The following is a 21,825-nucleotide window of genomic DNA, read 5'->3' on the forward strand; positions in this document are numbered from 1 at the left end:
TCCAATGTCTCCTTTTATAATCTAATTAGTTAAATCGTCGACTTTTTCAATTTTTTAGCTTATTGCAAAAAATAATATGAATACTTTATTTTAATTTCGAAGCCTCATCAAACTTTTTTTAATAAATAAAAAAAGTTAAATTTAAAAATAACAGTTATTTATTATAACTGATTGCTCTTTGATCGAAAATTCCAACATGACCAATTATTTCACCGGTCCAAGACAAAAGTGCAATATGGCATTTTACTGTTTGTTTGTTTTTTTAAGCTTCATTATAACCAATTTTCAGCATACCCAAATATTTAAACGGTTTGTTATAGCGAGATTTGTTAACATTCATTAATAGTCTCTATACATAACAAATAATTTCCCGACCGTCTTTTTGCCGTACGAAAATGGTGCCATATAGAAGTCACGACAATTCATCGAAACGAACACCTCAAAATCCTAAACACACTGACGTTCTCACAATGCGAAAATCGAATTCGAAAACCGTAGAGGAGCGACTTGTCGCCGCGCGAACAGAATAGGTGTGTCTCGGGGAAAAGTGTGCGGAAAAGCGACGACGAGGAAAAACTTGAAATTGACACGTGTTGAACGCGCGACGGAAAAGCGCGAGAGTTCAAAGCGACACTGGATGAAGTCAGACCCTCGTCCCGGGACTCGCACACACACAAACATAATAGAGCAAACATCTAAATCAGTTATGACAGTTTCCAAGTGTGAAGACGACCTAGCCCCGAGGATATCCCTTATTCAGCCGATATGGAAAAACCTTCAATCACGAGATTACCGACGAAAAATTTGGAGTAGTCGAAGGGGGGTTTCATCCCGTTCCCTTTCTCCTGTTCGTGTGTTTTAGATTCGACGCACGTCCCTGGAAGGTAAACAATCCTCGCGGGGCGTGAGGCTTAATATCACTGACTACAACTTTTAAGACTCTACGTGATGTATTGCATACACTCGCTAAGGGCGTATTTTTACACAGGAAATAAACACACGCCGTGGGCGGCCGCCTTATCAATTCAAAATGTCTGTATACATTTTGAGCGCTCGGGTCAGATTTTTCCGATGTGATGTTTTATATTATATTTGGGTGCAATGCGGAAAAGTTAAATCTTTAAAATATTAATCAATTAAATGGTGTTATCGTGTAATTTTTATTTTCTTTTTGTTATCTTAAATTTATACCAGTTAGGCCTAACGGGTAACCCCAATGCGCCTTCCTGGTCAGAAACAATGTACATTTGATACAGTTATTTATTTATTTATTTTTTACATATATACCAGGAAGGCTTTACAGATAACCCCAATGCGCCTTCATTGCAGCATTTTTACAAACATTGCAGCATTTTTTTTTTATTATACAAGTCGCTGAATTACGAGACACTGAAAAACTCGCAAATTAACGAGACATCTATGAATTGTACATAAATTTTATTGTACATTAATCAATCTCAAATAGTGGTGACATAGTAGGTAGGAAGGAAATTTAGCCAATTTTACCGGGAACCGTTTCAACAATGAAATCAGATAAAATTGGCAAACTCTGATAGGAAACGATAGACCTGGAGTCACAAATATCCAGGTCTGACCAGTAGCACTACAGATATACTTTCAATCGAGGTCAGCTCATGGGATCAAACCCGGCGCCTCTCGACGCTAAGCAGAAGCTTAATGAGTTATGCTGCTGGCTTATTATTATTAGTACTAGTGTAGGGCCCGTTGATTTCAATGGGTGGTTTCGAAAAGAAATTGAAACTCGAATAAAAATAAAGTTAAAGATATGGAATCGACTGGTTTCGGAAAGACAAAGGCAGAAAAAAATGAAAATTATGAAAAAAATGAAAAAACTGAAAAAAATGGAAACAATGAAAAAGATGAAAAATTTGAAAAAAAAGTCGATTGTCGATTGTCAACGAAAGCCGAAGATACGCGAATGATTGGTTCCCCATACTTGTAAAGGGTAATCGAATATTATGTACGTAATTAAGAGCATTTTTTCTATCGAGACCGCAGTGTAGTGGTTAGCGTGAATGTTCTGAACGCGAGGACCCCAGCTCGATCCCGCGTTTTGGAATTAATTTTATTTTTCAAATATCGCTAAAATATAAATTAATTTCAATAATTTCAATTAAAAATATATATTTAATTGTTTTATATGAAAAGAAAAAAAAATGGTTCAAAACCTCGCTAAATGAAATTATTAAAATTACGTATTTTTATATGGCGAGAAGGAATATTTCAATTAATGTTTAATAAAAAAAGGCGAAATGAAAAATTGGATTTGGCACGATGTCCGAGACCATTAGCTCATTAGACCCATATTCAGGCTATTTGGGGTGATCGGTTCGAGTCGCGACAAAGTCGTCTCGTCGAAAAATGAATTAATCGATTTTTATCGATTCGTTCATTATGTTCGGCGAGAGTTAGGACACACACACACACACAGATTACCGTCGTTATATATATGATTGTTACGTACGCCGTGGATTGAGCGAATTGTACTTACACCAACGGATATCTGTTATTGGATTAACTAAATGCATGCACTTACTTCCAAAGATTATATCTGGACTCTAAGTGCATTTAGGCTAAACAATGACCGTTATTAGTTTTTTCTCAGAATCGGTACGGAAAGACCCAATGTCTTGGAAATACATATCCGAATACGTGACTATACAACAGGTAAACAGATTAGGCGTCCTGAGAGATCTACCCTTTATAAGGCGGTACGTAGGCGATATAATTCATTCTGGACTTAGCCGTGACACTGCGTGTATCTCCTGAATCATCAATAAATGCTGTGAAACGACTGTTGGCCTTTTACTTGGATCCTCCAACCACCCCTACGCAACAGTATTGTAGCATATGCTAAGAAGAGCCGCCGTTATAATTGGTTTTTGAAGATTATCTCCAGGCTTAAGTGCTTCCGGCTAACAATAGAGACTCCCGAATGGACTTAGTGGTCAGTAACAGCACCTAGCCACTTCCTGATATAGTTCTCAGAACTGACAGCGCGAAAGCGTGGGACTGCATGACGAGACCGTGGGCCTGCATACATAGTACGTGACTATAACAATAGGTAAACAAACGTGTAGAAAAAGATCCAGTGAGCGACCTGCCCTTTATAAGCAGGTACTTAGGCCATATGAAGGCATTCTGGACGGAGCACTGGCAGTGGGTGGATCTCCTTAATAACCCAATAAATGCTGTGAAGTGACTTTGGCCTTTTATTTGGATCCTCCACCCACCCCTACGCAACTTAACTTAAGATAAACATGAAAACAACCAGATAATCACATACGTATGTTTGTACATATGTATTGGATGATTGCATTAGAAAAATTAGATTCTAATGTATTACTAAGCTAGGGTACATACTTATTTATGTTTGTGCGATTTCTATTAATTTATCAAATAACAAAACGAATTTGTATTTCATGTAAAAGTAACAGCCAGAATAATTATTATATATTCATTTTATGTATTATACATAAATATAATAGTTTCAATGTTTTCTCACTTGTCTCGATATTGAGATAGTTACATTTTTACCAGAATTGCGACCCTCTTCACATATGACTGACATTACGAATTTGACGTACGTTTTTGTATAAATATATAATATAATACATATGGGGCATATAGTTTAGAAATGAATTGAATAATACTACGATATCTATATATACTAATTAATTTTTGAAATACATTCATTCAATAAAACAATGTCAATTTGTTGTTATTCAATTACTGTGCAGTCAATTGTTTCGACCATTTCACGCTATTTTCTCTTTTGGACGAGTTTTATACTGGAATCTTCACTGTATATATGTATGTATGTATTTATGTATATAAAATTCACATTGAACAAATACAACGGTGGTACAGAATTGAATTGCAAAAGCTTTTACGGTCGAAGTCCAGCAAGCATTCTGTAAAGCTTTCCCGTATTTGGATCAATTTCGTTGTCGAATAATAATTACAAACGATACGAGGATTTCATTTATAAATAATACAATCACACAATCTCTATTGCCCACAAGAGCAGTAGAAATAGATCCAATCCGATCGCGAAACCTTCAATAAACGTTTGTAAACCGGAGGAGCGACGAGACAGCAATGAAATTGAGTAAATATTTGGTCGGTGCACAGTCGAGAGTTGAGCTAACGAGATTGGCAGGAGAACCAAGAAAAAAAGGTAAAAAAAAAAGAAAACCTTTTAATTTAATTCCCACACCCGCGTGGGGTAAATGGATGAACGTCTCCTGCTGGGACGAAAATGAGTTTTTTCCTCCGAAGCAAATGCGTCAGAACTTAACGACGTATGAGACGTTCAATCGATGGGAAAAACTTTACGGATATCGGCGTGTCGTCGTATTGTATATCGCTTTCATTTTTCCGGATTTGTTTTCGATGATCTGTCAAAGGCCTCGTGAAAATTTACGTCGGTAAAAAGTAAACATTTCGCTATTTAATTTATGGCCTCTGTCCGAACGGGAGTATCAATCAATGTCGGTTAATACTGACGTACGTTTAATAAATACATTTTCAGTTTGTGATTTTCAGTTTGTGAATATGAGCCTGGTGATTTTTCACTGTGTCGCACTCTAAAAACTGCAATAAATTTTATGAAGTTATTATTGAACAAATTAATTGAATTGCTTTACGATTTTGTACACTAAATTAAATTGATTTGTGATAATGATTGTATTTCAACTTCCTTTTGATTGAATCTGTGTATATACATATGTATGTATATATATATATTTATATGCGGTGGCCATCACTGCAATGAAATTGACTTGATTGAAAGTCAATATATTTATGATATTTATGACAATATGTGAAATATTCCGTTTACCATGCATACATATGAAGAACGGGTGATATTACCAAAGATATGTACATACATATATAGTACCGTTTACCATGCATACATTATTTTTGATCTTTGCTTTTCGATCTTTCGGCTTTCGATTTTCGATGCAGTGACCCAGACCCGTTCATATCATTTATTCAATGATTATTACTTCATTTGTGATTGGCCAAGAAGGATAATTGGGTTAACCTGTTAGGCCTTCCTTTTATAAATACATAAATAAAATAAAACATTAAACACTGGGAAAATAAACGCATATTGTCATGAAAAAATTTTATTTTTGACATTTAAAAATCTCTAGAGAATTTATTATAAGTTTTTTTAAGTAATAATAATCATAATTATTAGAAAAAAACATCTGACTATTGATTACAATTCTCACTTTGAGTACAGAAAAACTAGAATTTGAGATAAATACCCTAAAAGCCAAAAAACTGTAAAAATTGCGCTTTTTTCTAAATGTTCGTATACAAGAACTAACCAAAAAAAATTACTAATATCATTTTATTAATGAATTATTATGACAGAAATTACCTCAAAGCGACATATTATTTCTGTACATAATTACTAACAATTTTTCAAACATAACATTACATACATAGGAGTACATCAGAGACATTTATGGAAATGAATTATGTAAGTACCATTTTATAAGATACGAGAAATTCCAGATGCTAATAACTCTAATTTGCGAGAAATTGAAGGGGAGGATACTGATTTATTGGATCCGTCACAACAATTAAGCTAGAAAAGTCGGAAAATAATAGCTGGAGACGGTTGATCTATATTTTAATAACCCCAAAATCTTACCTGCAGTGAATTTTGCCGAGACTTGAACTCATGACCTCTCAACTGGTATGCCGGTGCACTACGCTGTGGCTCAAAATAATCATTATCATATTCAAATTCAGTGGGTCATAACTTACTGAAGATTTATTACTTACTAAAGATTTATTTATTATTTACTAAAGATTTGTTTCCGCTCTAGTAATTACTTTTTTTTCTGTTGCTTTGTGTAATTAAACGCCATAATTAATTTAATTTTTACAAGGCTTTTTATTTATGAATTTTTATGGGCATGCTTAAATTTTTTTGAGATTTCTAATTTAAATTTTATTATAAAAAGCAATTTATAAAATACATGTTACGTTACAGTTTTAATTGTTTTTTTTTCAAACCAACAACGAGATGTGAACAAAATTGACATTTTTCGTATTTGACAATATTACCATAAATTGACATTTTTCACAAATAATGCTGTACAATATTAATAATAATGCTTAAAAAAATAACGACTTATTCGATGAATATTTTCAAAAAATCGTATGACAAACATACAAACCATACCCAATTATCGGAAAAAGCAATGAAGTCAATATATATAATCGAATTCTCAACCTCGTATAAAATATAAGAAATGAGTATGTTACCGTAAAAAAATCTAACGTAGAAGGTGAAAATTGTCTCATCCAATATAAGATACAGCTATAGTTTCGTATAAAGGTGTATAAAATACATTGAATACCGATATTAGGTGGTCGCTGCGGAGTGCTTTCGGAAAAGCGGCGACAACCCCCTTCGTCTACACCGTGAGAATTGTGTAAGCAAATATTTTCCGGCAATTGTTTTCCTCTCCGGAAAATCGTTTAAGAACCCATTTCACAGCGACGATTACTGGTGGGGAGGAGCATTCGCGTAATTTATTCCATATCACGAACTACCCTTAAGAAAGCAAATTGAATATCAATATGATAAGACGGAGGGGGTGTGGGGTTGGGGATGTCGTAATTTATTTCCAAGTACATTTAAACACCATTTTGGCTCGAAAGTTTCGCGGGTCACGCGCGCTCCACTCTCAAAGAGAAATTTTGTTATAATGACACGGACTTCAAACGCCACCGAAGCAACTTTCCGTTCGACTGTTCTATGAGACTTTTCCGACCCTGACAAACCGAGCTTTTTCTTCTTTTTCCGGCCCCGTCGCAAGAGGAAAAAGTCCGACTTTACCGAAAGCTACGCTTGTCGCGTTTAAAACGCGAACGATCACAAGTTCGACAACTTCAGCTTGTCGGATTTCACTGCTCGTTTAAGCAAGCCATAGAATTTCAACAACTGTGCATTGATTTATTCCGTAAGGGAAACCGTTTTTCACATAATAAAAATCTATCGAAGAACACGACTTTATATATACATATGTATGTATATCAAATAAATAAAAGTCATAGTTAATATAAAGTTGATTGCCACGATAGTAAAGATGTTAAAATGTCAATCAATGTTGTCAAAACAGGGAATGACGTCTATGTCACGATTGATAAATCATCATTGGATACACAGTCCTTGTTTCATAAACGGTCCATTTTTTTCTTATAAATTCGTGAAAAATACACATTTATTTTTTTTATCTCGAGCTTTATTCCGATTAATTTAGACAATTAAGATCTAAATGTTCATTTTATATTCATATATGTATGTATGAACATATATATGTATATCTTAATGATAAGTGTAAGAGTTAATGGGTTAATTCCTTGACCTACGTTGCTGTTCACACCTTCGATATACATATGTTATTATTGATTATTATTATATTAACCAGCAGCGTGGTCTACTGGTGAGTATTGAATTATTTCGTGCTTGATATCACGGGTTCGATTCCCACTAAGAGTCTCGTTGTTGGCCAGACCTTGGTTTGTCGAGGTCGATCATTTCTTATCAGAATTTGCCAATTTTTCTGATTTTCAATGAAACGGTTCCTGTAAAATTGGCTTTTCCTTCCCAATTTTCTGTTGCAAGCCTGGAGTTATTGTTATATCTCAGGTTTCGCCAGATCTCTCACCATGTCTCTGTGGTTGTTTATCGAATGTAAAAATTCGTAATGTTACATGATAAATGTTATTAATCGTATTTTATACGATGTTTGTAATATCTCACCATAGATGTCAAGTATTGTTTCGATTTACATGTGTATGTATGTAATAATTATGTATTTAGATGTCTCGTTAATTATGAATTTTCAATATCTTGTAATAAATTAGCCATAGTGACGACTGGAGCTTATCTGTAATGTCAGTATGGCGAAATTGTAAAAAATAAATATATGAATCAAGTTTGCCAATTTATCGGATTGTATTGAAACGATTCCACCAAATTTGTAGCATCCCTAATTTTCAGGTGTTATTAATGCTACCCTCTCTGTTAAAAAGTGTATTTATGTCTCGTCTTATGAGTATGATCGAATTTATCCATAGATATCTCTATGGTACTGTAAAAACATAATATTTTATCCATGTTTGTTATTGGCAAGAAAAGTTCATTGGGGTTTTCCTGTAAAACCTTGCATATACATATATGTATATACATGTGTTCAAAAAAATTAAATAGATATGTACATACATACATAGTATTCTTAGAATAATATTGTAAAAAAAAGTTTGCATGCCTCTCAACTATAATACATATGTACATTTAATACGTGCATTTTCTATTTTTTTAATATCTAATATTAGTTATCCAGCCTTTTGTCATAATTAACATCTGATTGCTAAGTGCCTAATGTAAAAATTCAGAACTTGTTGAAGAAAATTGTATTTAAATCAGTCCAACATTTTTTTTACTTTTACGTTTCATGTAACGTAGGGCTTTTAACGGCGTTGTATGTACTCCATTTTATGTATATTGAATCAATTTTATATATTATAAATTAATTAATTTGGAGTATTTTCTGTATGAAAATATAAAAAGATTCATTCTGATACAAAACCTTTTGATGTGACCTTTTATAACATACAATTTATGGATATAAAATGTTGACCTTCCTCATTTATTTTCCGTCACTCTTGAGATACCGTTGCTTACAATTAAATTATTATTTTCCTCGAAAGAAATTTATGTTTGAAGTAGATACGTTTGCCTTTTAAATTTCTTGTTTTTTACTAATGAAAAGCCTAGGAAAAGCTACCCCACTTATACGAAACATTGGTTACAATACTAGATAGTCTTATACAAGCGTATATTGGACTACGAAGAAAGTCTGTTCAGTGTTAAGCGCACAATTAAAATGTAATAGAAAAACAATTTACACACACTTTATATATTTTTTCTTCTTAACTGAATACAGCGGTCTATTGTTACAATATATCTTTTCGTCTTAAGACCGCGCAAAGCCCCATAATGCTCAACGAATTTACTATCGGTGCGACGTTGACCCTATCCAAGAGGGGAGGAAAACTGTTTAGGTTCCCATTTCCCAGCCCCATTGACACACAAAAACCCTACCTTAAGTTCACTTTGAGCCGGGGAAAACTCAACCTGCCTACGTCTACAGAGACAGATAAATTTTCGTTTATATTTCGTCACGAGCAATACCCCCGATCTAAATTAATGTTGAACTATCAGCTATCTTGATTTTATCTATCAAAATTGTGCACACCGAGATAGGCAGACGGACTGGGCTGGTGGTGTGCAGATTCAGCTTCCGGCGAACGCTCTCTAGACCGGAAACTCGACGGGAGAATCGCCGTGCAGTCCGTTTCCTGCTCAAACTGAATGCTTTCCTGCCCACTAGATGGGGGATGCGATTTTCCACCCCCTCGCAGGGCATCGAGTGATGTACACGGAGAAAATCTAGCGGAAAATCGTCGATATCACACGGTCAGACGGAGCGGTGCAAGCTTCGCGACAATTGCATCTGCATACGTTGCAAGCGATACTTGCAGCAGAGGCCACAAAGCGATTGCATACGTGCACACTTCAACTGTCGGTCGTATTCGATCGCAATAAGGACACTTCGTGTGGGTGTGTGTGTGTGTGTGTATTTTGTGGGGCTTCGAACGTGGCGAAAGTGGACCAAGACCACTCGAAGAGAATCGATTTTGTCGCATTCGAAACATTCTATGTATTTGCATAATGCCGTTTTATATACATTTTATTCGCTTATATGTATGCATATTGACGTCTGCACTTATTTCAATTTGGGAGATCGGGTATCGCTGAAAGAATACAAAATTTTATAGAAAATATATAATCATAAATTTATTTATTATCAACATTGTTAATAAGCCAGATAGATGCAGGCTTCATTAGATTCACACGTGTTAAACTTCGTAAATTTATTTTTTAATAGAGCAGCTTTTATGATAAAATCACTTGTGTAAATTCAATCTTAAATCAATTCTGTCTGCGATAACAGATAGATTACATAAATGTTCGGTATTTTGTATATATTTTCTAGAGTACCTATACAATATCTTAAATAAATTTTCAGAATGTCGAGATAAATCATAATAACAACCTTGTAAAACGAGCTTTTATTGGTTTGAAAGGAAAATTTTTATCTGATGTACATATGTATATTATCGAACTCCGTTTTCAAAATATAATTGATAAAATATACATATAAATATGTACAAATATACGTAAGATAATATATATTTACATATGTATGTATATTGTGCATACATATGTATCTAATATTAAACTTATGTATTTACTCATGTATAAACTCGATATATGTATTAACATACATACATACATATGAGCAGTTATATTCCAAAGTCCAATTTTCAATTTAAAAAAAACCAGCGTCTGTTAGACTTAATTCACAAATTGTTATCAGTTATTTTAATTCTTATATTTCCAGAATATTGGAAGGGCAGGATATAGGCCACCAGTATTTTAAAATATTGTTTTACGCAAAACATATTTTGCGAAACTTTACTGTTTCGCGAAATATGTCAAGAAATGGGGAAACATGGACCTATGCTTATAAAATAATAAAATGACTCAAATGTAGTTTTCGTGCGTTTTAAAAATGATGTATAATATTTTACAGTACATTTGAGCTTGAGATTTCAAATTGTGATAAATTTCCAACAATGAAATTTATTTAATAACGTTAGATTATTATACTCAATTTGGGTTCATTTATTCATACCATACATATGTATGTACATACATACAACATGTTATTTTATTCAATCTGCGGTATATTATTTACCTTCATGTTAGCTTTTCTTTGCTTTATGTTTTACATATACCTGTCAATCAAACTGAAATATTGTTTTGTATAAAATAAGTAAAGCTGTCTTAAATTTATTAAAACGTAAATTTACTTTAACAAATAAAAATTCGTTATAGAATTGACTATACTCCTTATGAAGGTTTAGTAGAATGAACGTTTAAAAATGATTTTGAGGTTAATGGTAAAATATTAACTGAAATTAATTTATTATATATGTAGTATAAAGACATATGTACATATATTATTTTATGATCGTGGCAATCAACAGGTTTAACTATTGATCCAACGTATGATTACTTATTAGCAATTATATTAAATGGGTCTTTGAATACGCTTTATAGCTTTCGTGAGTCGGAGAAAGGTCATTATGCCATTTAACAGTCATAGGGAAGAGATGGCTATTGTGCGAAACGTAATCAAACGAAATACAATACTTTTAATTATTTATTATTTTTGTATTTAAGTCGATAATTGACCCGCTATATTTGAAAAGTAGCAAAAGTCCACTTTTCTTCATTTCAGCAAATATTTCACAAAACATTTTATATTATGCTTTACGTTTAACAATATTGAAAAATAAAAATTTTCCGAGATGCTGGACATTGGACTTTTGCCACTTTCAAATATAAAGTCTCAATTCATGATCAACTTTTAATTAATATCTACATCAAAGTGATTGTGTGGAAGTATTTTTATTTTTATGCCAAATATATCATATAATACATTGATTTTCTTTTTCATTTTATTTTTGTATGTACATATGTACATATGTACAATCGAAGCTTTGTCAATAAACATAAATGTGTATATTGAAAAGTGTACGAGCGAAACATGGACAAATTACGGTTGAAAGCTTTGCCTTAAAAGCTTAAAACCTCATTAAATAATTGCACGCGAGTGAGCTTCAAAAGCTCGATTGCACTATTTGCAATAAAGCATTTGCTCATTTCCCAATGATATTTTCGAACACACACAACTCTGAATGCATACGTACAATAACAAACAAAACCCACCGTGTACAAATATACACATGTTATCGAATCATCAATTTTTCCGTCGAATATATATATATATATATATATATATATATATATATATATATATATATATATATATATATATATATATGTATGTAAGTGTATTGTATAATCGGTACAGCATGCAGGTTTGCTTTTGATGCCCTTAATTAAGGCCCTCTTAACAGGCTGATAATTTAACTTTTAAACGAGTGCGTTGTGGGCGTTTAATTTTCAGCCTGGCTTGTGTTTTATTTCCGGTTTGCTTTTTCGGGGGCAGAAAGGTACTTCTTTGAGCTGCCACCCTCCGCACCCTTCATCGTGATTCTTTTCCGGAAAGTCTCGTTAATTTATTTTGCACGAATTATTCCTCGAAACGGTTCGGTGCACCGCGACGAAATGCAAGCCCATGAAAATAATTAATTATTCGCGCCGTTCGACGCAAAAATGAATTAAGTCCTCGAACATACTATAGGCAGATTGATCGCAGTTTATTTTGTAGCGCACAGCATGAACTGAAAGTAATTAACGCCCCTAATATATTTTTTGCTTTCTATAAAAGAAGATGTCAGTCAAACTCATACATAGCAAAAACAAAATTGCGGATTTTGTTTATTTTTATGTTACAACTTTCAAGTAACATTCCAAAGTCATTCACTGTGCTGTTCCGATTTTTTTACTGTAAATATTGATACTTTTTAATTAATATTTGCATGTCTTTGTATTCAATTTCGACTTGATTATATCATGATTAGGGATTGCAATACTGATAGTACTTCACTGGAAATTTTTTACTTTAAATTTTTAAATATAGCTGATAAGCGACTTTTCATAATTTATTCCTCATTCTCCAGCTGATGGTTGACTCTTCCATCTCCAATGTGCGATGTTTGGATATATGATGAGCTTCAGTCGAAAAAAACACTAATTTCTCTGAAAAATTATAATCCGTTTTAGGTACGTCCCAGGTGGGACGTATTACTTTGGGACGTAATTACTTTCAGTTCAATCCCGTGAGGTGATCTCGATCGAAAAGTATTTTTCTGAGTACATCTGTAGTGCTGCTGGTCAGACTTGGATATTTGTGACTCCAGGTCGATCGTTTCCTATCAGAGTTTGCTAATTTTATCTGATTTCATTTTTAAAACAGTTACCGTTTAAAAATTGGCTAAAAATCCATCCTACCTACTATGTCACCACTATTTGAGTATGATTAATGTACAATTCATAGATGTCTCATTAATTTGCGAGTTTTTCAGTGTATCGTAATTCAACGACTTGTAATGAAAATGCTGCATTGTAATTTGTAATTGGCCAGGAAGGCGCATTGGGGTTTACCTGTAAGGTCTTCCTGGTATATATGTATGTATGTAAAAAAAAAATAATTTAAATGAATATCTTTACTACATACGCACATATTACATAAATATATATCATGAAATCTCGAACAATTGCAGAGTTTTCTCAATACTTTTGGTGAAGGTTGTATACAAAATGGCAGAATTTATATTTATTCAGCTGCTGCAAAAGAGCGCATTTTACAAACGTACACACGAAATTTATGCACCCCGTACACACTCGATGTCGATAATGGAAAAGCGTTCGTTTCCTCGTGTTGACTCAACTCTCGCTTCGACTTTCACTAAATGCATCATTCACCGATCCGACTGTGCCGACCGGATCAAACGAAATTCGAAACGAATCCATCGAAGCGTCGAAAACACTTAAAAAGCCCAAAAAGTCCCATCAGGGTGACCGTTTATATATATGTATGTAGGTATAGTTGGTCAGGAACTTTGTCGGTATAATTTATTGGTATTTATTGGCGCATGGTGTGCAGTCGGAAAAGCTCTAAGAAAATATCGCCGATCAATGGGCGAGTGGCCAAAGCTGCACTACACAGCTTTTGTCTACAGCCAGCTTTGGCTAACCGCACGTCAAGACACTTCTGCGGCCATTCATTTTCCTCTGTGGAAAATCGTTTATCTCCGAGCCGACCGCCAAGTGTCCCACGTCATGGAACCGCAAAGGCTTTTCCCACCAACGAAAATTACAATCCAAGTATTACATACCGTTGCACCTTCTCTCAGTGTGAAGTTAAGCGAAATAATGATGATCTCCTGAATAAAGATATCCCACAATCTTTATTGCTTCAAGAAGTATAAAAAATTGTATACATATGCATGTACCTTTTAATGTAGCACTGGTTTTATTTTGATTGTTGCTTTATCTTTGACTCATTCTAACGGCTTACCATTAAATTAACGCCATAGGAGGGGTATTTTTCAGTGAATTTTCACTGCCTTTGGGAAGAACAGAAAATAATGAAAACAAGGAAATTGATTAAGATAAATGGACGTATTTTTGGCTTATATACCTAGTGTTATCAAAATGCAAGAACAACAATATACCTATACTGCTGTTTACAGTCATTCAATGTTGAAGCTCTGCTTGTATGTATATTGTACAAAGCTGAGGGTTTTAAAATATTCATTAAAACGATGATGATTGTTCCGCAAGGCTTCATCTTAAAATAATGTTTGCTATTTAAAATTAAAAACAGTTACAGAGTTTAGATGATATTTAAATCACTATCAAAATCATCAATCAAAATCGATCTTTATATATGTACATTTAAGGTGCAGACACAGAAAGAGGCATTCGGCACGTGTTGCTTTTTTTTAAGATAGTTTTGCACATGTAATAATACCGCTATCACGCATAATCTATGGTATGACACCTTGGCCAAAAACCCTTGTATTGACATAGGTTTAACGGTGATGCATAATGATGATTCCCATATTAGAAGAAATGTAGGAGAAACTTGTTGAAAAAAAACCTCCGTGGTGTATACATGAGCTTTTCACCACAAGAGGCCAAGAACGCACCAATATCATTCAAAAATTCAGCGTTTTTACGCCTTGGTAATTTAAAATAACAAACCCAAAGACAATTTTATATGTAATTATTGTTTTAAGCAATTATTAGATGCTCATTTTATTTCAATAACCGTCATTAATAGCGAAAATGTGTGAAATTAAATTATTGTCCTTGTGAAATTATTGTCCTCTTTAGAAAGATCTTACGACAATTGGACTATTGGACAAATATATGTACATGGAAACCAGTGGCTTGGACTCGTGGTTGGTATATTATGCTTTCAAGCAGAGTGGTCACGGGTTCGAGTCCCAATAGAGTCCCGCTACTAGCCAGACCTTCGTTTTTGACTCCAGGTCGATCGTTTCTTTTCAGAATTTGCCAATTTTCATTGAAACAAACGTTCGTTTGTTTGCCAACTTTTCTATTTTTCATTGAAACGGTTCCTGAAAAAATTGGCATTTCCTTTCCTATCTCTCTTACTAATCTCAAGTATTTGATTATGAAATGCTGCAAAAATTTCTCCATAGATGTCACTGTGGACGTTTGTATGAATTCGCATTATATAAAATGATTATGTATATTGATTGTATTGTATCTGTTTAAGTGCAACCGTTGATTTGGAGCGATCTGTAAAGGCAAGTGTTTATGTTCTATGAAATAAAATAAAAAATAATAATGAAATTCATTCCACGTTACTCGATTTTGTACAGCATCGAAATTCGACACGCGAAACAAATTGGTTTCACGGCAAACCGATTTTGTCCCGACAGCTTTTAACTCCGATAGAAATGCACAACGAGTGCATTTTTGCATATAAAGCCTTGAATTTGACGCATATTTGAACCACATAATCATCCAACTCCCACACCGCACTTTTAACCCGGGCCAGGAGAGATTATTTATCCTTTTATCCGACAACCGGATGGTGGACTTTTCCAAAAATTCACATAGCCTCACCTCTCACCCACCATTGTGGATAAATTCAGCACCTTTACGTGCACATAAATATGTATAATATGTAAATAAGTGTATTTTTGATATTGTGGAATAATAGAATACACTTTAGCAGATTGGTATCAATCGGTGAAACGTCTTCAAAGTCCTTGTTTGCAATACGATTCCGTGGAAGTGAACTGCAACGTTTCAAACATCGATTACTCAGATCGAACAATAATATAAAAACTAGCGTCTTTGTAGAAGATCGTTTCTCAGTGTTTCTCAACTGTTTGGCAGTGAAGTTTTTTATACGTATGCGGTGCATCCGCTCTAAAATCGCCAGACAAATTGAACGACAGATTAACGGACGGCTGCTTTAAATGCAATTCTCATCTTCTCGAATTATAGATTGCACATCAGATGACGGGTAACCTTTCGATGTGCACAGATGCAATTATTATCTGATGTGCAATCTATCATTCGAGAAAACGAGAATTACGTTTACAGCTGCCGTTCTGTTAATCTGGCGATTTTAGAGCGGATGCACCAAACCCTTTTATACTTGTCATTTAATTTTCAAACAGTTGTTACATAGTTTTGAAGTTTATATTCGGGTTCTTATAAAAAAATGGCTTAGAGTATAAAAATTGCAATCGGTGAAATAATAACAATGCATCTACAAACGTACATCTTTTTGTTATTTTCACGGTATTCAAGTCAATCTATTCTTCTTAGCACGGACAATTAATTGGTATATTTATATTTTGATTTTGATTTTTAAATGCTTTTTATTATTACGAAATTATGTTCACAATACATCTTATATCTATTTTAATAGCTACTGATCTACTGATCATTTTCTATTTTACAATTTTAATTTAATTTGGTTAGTAATTACAGTATTATATTATTCTAATGTTAATCTAAAGCATAATAGGAAAAAGAGCTCAAAAACCTATTTACAATCCTTATAAATGTTCATAATACATCTAATACATAATATTAATTAAAGACTATCTAAAGTCGATGACCTAAAGCAGATTGTGTTTAGGTAATCTGTGTTTATACCTGAAGGGTATAGACATTTTGTTGTAATCACCGAGACTCTTCACAAGTGTGTTAGTATGGTTATTAGTGATTCTTTCATAGAATCTACTGGTTAGTTTGTTAGTAATGTCTGTAACAAACGGAATATTATATATAGCATGCAGTTTTTTCAGGTTAGTATATATGGGTGTATTATAAATTATTTTAAGGGATTTATTTTGTATTACTTGGAGCTTGGAAAGGTTAGTATTCGAGGCGTTATTCCATACAGGTGAAGCATAGGTTAATAATGGTAATATGAGCGCGCGATATAATTTTATTTTATTTAGCGTTGATAAAGAACTATGGCGATTAAATATTGGATATATTGAGGATATACCCCGCATCGCCTTGCATTTTGCTGCCTCGATGTGAGGTGCCCATCTCATTCTTTTATCAAACGTTACTCCTAAATATTTTATTACTAACTGCCATTTCAGACTTTCTCCAGAGGGGATTTTCAGATCTGAACTTGGCTTATGTTTTCTAACACTAAAGAATATGGCGTCTGTTTTGGTTTGATTAATTTGAATTTTCCACTTAGTGAAGTGTTCAGTCATTGTTTTAATTGCAAATTCAAGATTTTTAAGAATAGTGTCTGGTTTTTTGCTACTTGTGAAGCAAGCTGTATCATCTGCATATAGGGCTATGTGACAGTTTTTTGGAATAGGTATGTCATTTATATATATGGAGAACAAGAGTGGGCCAAGCAAGCTCCCCTGCGGAACGCCAGCTGCGATTATTTTTGGAGACGATAATTCATTATTTACGCTAACCACTAGCTTTCTACGAGTTAAGTACGATTTGATGATGAGAATTAGGTAGTTTGGTATTTTGTTAATAAGGAGCTTATGAATGAGTCCATCGTGCCAAACCGTGTCGAAGGCCTTTTCTATGTCGAGACATACCATTCCGGTACTTCTCTTCATATTAAAGTTCTCCGTCACGTGTTCAGTTAGTCTTGTTAGTTGTTGGGTCGTGGAATGTCCAGTGCGAAATCCAAATTGTTCATTTATTAATTTCTTATTTACGACTTTAAGTAAACGTGTGTAGATTATTTTTTCCAGAATTTTTGAAAGCGTTCAAAGTAAGCTAATGGGTCGATAATTGGCCGGGTTTTTTGAGCTTTTATCGGGCTTAAGTATGGGAATTACGTTGGCTGTTTTCCAGTATTCTGGGAAATACCCGGTGAGTAAACATGCGTTGAATATTTTAGATAGTGAGACTAAAGCTTTAAATGGAAGTTGTTTGATTGTGATGTTATCTATTGAATCTCGCCCAGGTGCCTTTTTATTTTTTAAATTACGTATTATATTTTGGATTTCACACGGATGCACCAATTTTATATTTTTAGTACTGTTAGTGGGAGTTTTTGTGATGATTTTAATGGACCGGTTGACTTTATTATGCGTTGGTATTTGATTGTAATGTTGTGTGAGTGTGTGATGTTTTTGGAAGGATTTTGATAATAGTTCTGCTTTGTCGCAATCACGCGTCACTGAGATTCCTGCATCATCTAATGGAGGAATCGAGTTTTTTGTCCTGCGAATCGCTTTAGCTAATTTCCATAGAGAGCCATCAACTGAGCTCAATTTTTCTAATTTTTTAGACCAAGCTTCATTTTTGATTTCTTTGATTCTAATTTTAATTTGATATGTGAGCTTATTAATTAATGTTTTCAATGCTGGATTTTTTGATGTTTGCCAAATTTTACGGAGTTTATTTTTACTTTTAATTAGATTTGCAACAAAGTCAGTTATCTCTAATTTGTGTTCAATGTATTGTGTCTTAGGTATGTGAAGGTGTTTGGATCGAGTTATTGATTCCGTTAGGTGTATTATGGAGCTGTCGATTTCGGTTTTGTTTGTGAGTGTGGTAGAAGTTAGAATGGTTTGGTCATTTATGTATGACTTGAACTCTCGCCAGTTAGCTCTCCCGTAATCCCAACTATGCTTGATGATTTCCTCGGGTTTCCCGTCGATTGAGAAGATTATCGGGAGATGATCAGACGACAGGGTTTGAAGGGCATTTGGTGTCGATATTTTTGGACAGTTCTTGACGAGGACAAGATCTAGTGTGGATGGTTGTGAGTTATTTGTGGGATAGTGTGTGTATGTATCCGGATGAAGTAAGATTGTATCTGTTAGTTGAATGTATTTATAAAGAGTTGTGCCTTGTAGGTCAGTGTTTACGCAACTCCATAACGGATGTTTGGCATTAAAGTCACCAGCTACCACTACCGAACTACCAATGTTAAATATTTTGTTAAGATCGGATGCCAATAATCGTTTTTGGGGAGGATTGTAAGCGGATGCTACTATGTGATGGGTGTTGTTAATTGTTAGTTCGATGGCGGTTAGTTCTAAATTTTTTAGTGGCGGAGTTATTACGCGACAATGTTTAATTGACGATTTTATAAAAATGGCAACTCCCCCTCCATGCTGCTCTCGGTCTTCGCGATAGCAGTTAAAGTTAGGTAGGTTAATACGGATATGAGGTTTTAAGAAGGTCTCGGAGATTAAAACTATGTCAACACAGTACTCACCGATCGCCGACTCTAGTTCGTCAATCTTATTCTTAAGTCCACGAGCATTCCAAGCTAGAATGTTCAGGCGCCTCCCGTTAATCAAAGACATCGAGATATTCGACAAGCATGAGTGCCAGCTCTAGTTTGTCGGTGCAACCGCTGGCCTTGGCACGAATCTCCTGGAGGATCTTCAACATCTTCGTCATAGACGCCATGGAAGTTAGGTCTGTTGTTGGTTGAATGTTGGGATTGGTTGGTTGGTGGGGTTTTTTAGGGATATTTGGGATATTTGGTGAAGGAGTTTTAATGGTCGGTAGCTTTGGGAAGTTATGATCGTTAACGACCGGGATATTTTGTGGCTGCGCCACTGGGAGTTTCCAAGGGTTGGCTTTGACAATCGATGCTCGATTCTTCCTCGATTCCAGCATTTTCAGATAGCTCTGTCTTTTTGGACAGTCTTTGAAGTTAGCGGGGTGAGATCCTGAACAGCCTGAGCAGACAGCAGGGGTAACTATTCCTTTATTGCATTGTGCGGTGAGGTGAGTGCCGGCACATTTGACGCACTTGGCCTGCCGATTGCAGTTTTTCGCAGCGTGTCCATATTCTTGGCATCTGAAACATTGAGTAATATTTTGTGATTTACTAGTATATTTAACGACACTGACCTTTGTGTAACAGATGTACCGGATTTCTTTAATATTCTTTGCCGATACCGATGGCTCGAAGAACACCAAGTATAGCTCGGTGGCGTTGCTCCTAGGCTCCTTCGTCTTCATCTGTATGACTTTGGTTACAGGGAATCCCTGTCTGATGATGTCATCTTTAATATCAGCTTCCGGCAATTTCGGCAAGCCACGTACGACACTTTTTATTTCCTTTTCCTCCTTCCTGGAAAAGGTATGGAATTGTCGGTCTGGTGTCAATCCATCCCGAAGTTTTTTAAAGTCTTCAAGACTTTTACATTGTATCTTGACATTATTTTGACCAATGTAAGTCATTGTGAAGTCTTTTATAAACTTCTTGATCGACTCGATCATGCTGCCGTGAGTGCCAGTAGCTGTCATGATGATGGGCGGGATTCTTCCACCGCTTCTGGGGACATCGGAAACTTCCAAGAGCCCTTCAAATTTGTTTTTCTCCTGAATTTTAAATTCAGGAGCAACATCTTTCACGTTCTTTGCCGTATGTTTTGGAAACTGCCACTCGGTCTCCATCTGAGCGGTCTGAGAGCAGCCTGGTTGAGGAGCTTCGGTTGTTGTTATCAGTGTCTTCTTAATTCGCTTTTTCAGGTTGGATCCTCGCATGGTGCCAACATGTGTTCGTTTGGTGTTCGTTTTGTGGGGGGTGTTTGTTTTGTATGTTAAAAGGTGTGGGTTTTTTGACGGTATGGCGTATCGCTGTATTATGAGCGCTCGCACAGAGAGTACGTCTTCGGCACGTCCGTTCTCACGGAGCGTCGAGTGACGAGTGATATATAAATCGTATCTTAAGCTCCAATTTCTCAAAGAGTCAATTTCTCAGTCAATCTTTATATGTAGTATAAAATATAAGTAGTTTATCTTAAAAAGTATAATCTTTATCTAATTATTTCCTTAATCGATCATATTTCTACTGTTTAAATTGTTATATTTAGATATAAATGTTTGTTTATTTGCTTATTTTCTTACATGAAACATATTTCAAATAATAAGATCATCGACATTACTATTTAATTAATATCATGTGTTAGATGTATTATGAGCATTTATAAGAATTGTAAATAGGTTTTTGAGCTCTTTTTCCTATTATGCTGTACTATTATGTATATTATTATTTATTATTATTAGACTTATTTATTATAATTATTATTATTATTATTTATTATTATTATTATTTATTATTATTATTATTTATTATCAGTAATATTTATATATTTACTTATGTATTTATTTATTTATTTTTTGTTTACTATTTTTCAATACTTTTTTTTTATTATCTATATATTATTTATATGGGCGTTGGGGATTGCACTATTCTCCTCATCGTCTGGAATAAAAGCTATTATTATTATTATTATTATATTATTAGAATAATATACATAATACTATGATTACTAACAAAATTAAACTAAAATTGAAAAATAGAAAATGAATAGTAGATCAGCAGCTATTAAAATAGACCCAAGATGTATTGTGAACATAATTTAGTAATAATAAAAAGCATTTAAAAATCAAAATCAATCTGTTTATATTACAAATACTGAGCGAAGCCCGGCAAAACAACTAGTTATAAATAAAAATAGAATTACAATCATATTGATCGAAAGGTGAGCATATTTTATTATACCAAAAGCATACATTAGCATATTTCGAAATTATACATATATTCAATTTTATTGGAATTTAAATTTTCAAAGCTTTGCGTCATCATTCACTTTTCCAACCTATTCCTGCGAAAACGTCTGCTTTCAATAACTCGTCTCTTGTGAAGGCTTTCC

This window comes from Arctopsyche grandis, chromosome 4 (assembly GCF_051622035.1).
Source record: "Arctopsyche grandis isolate Sample6627 chromosome 4, ASM5162203v2, whole genome shotgun sequence".
Taxonomy (NCBI): Eukaryota; Metazoa; Arthropoda; class Insecta; order Trichoptera; family Hydropsychidae; genus Arctopsyche; species Arctopsyche grandis.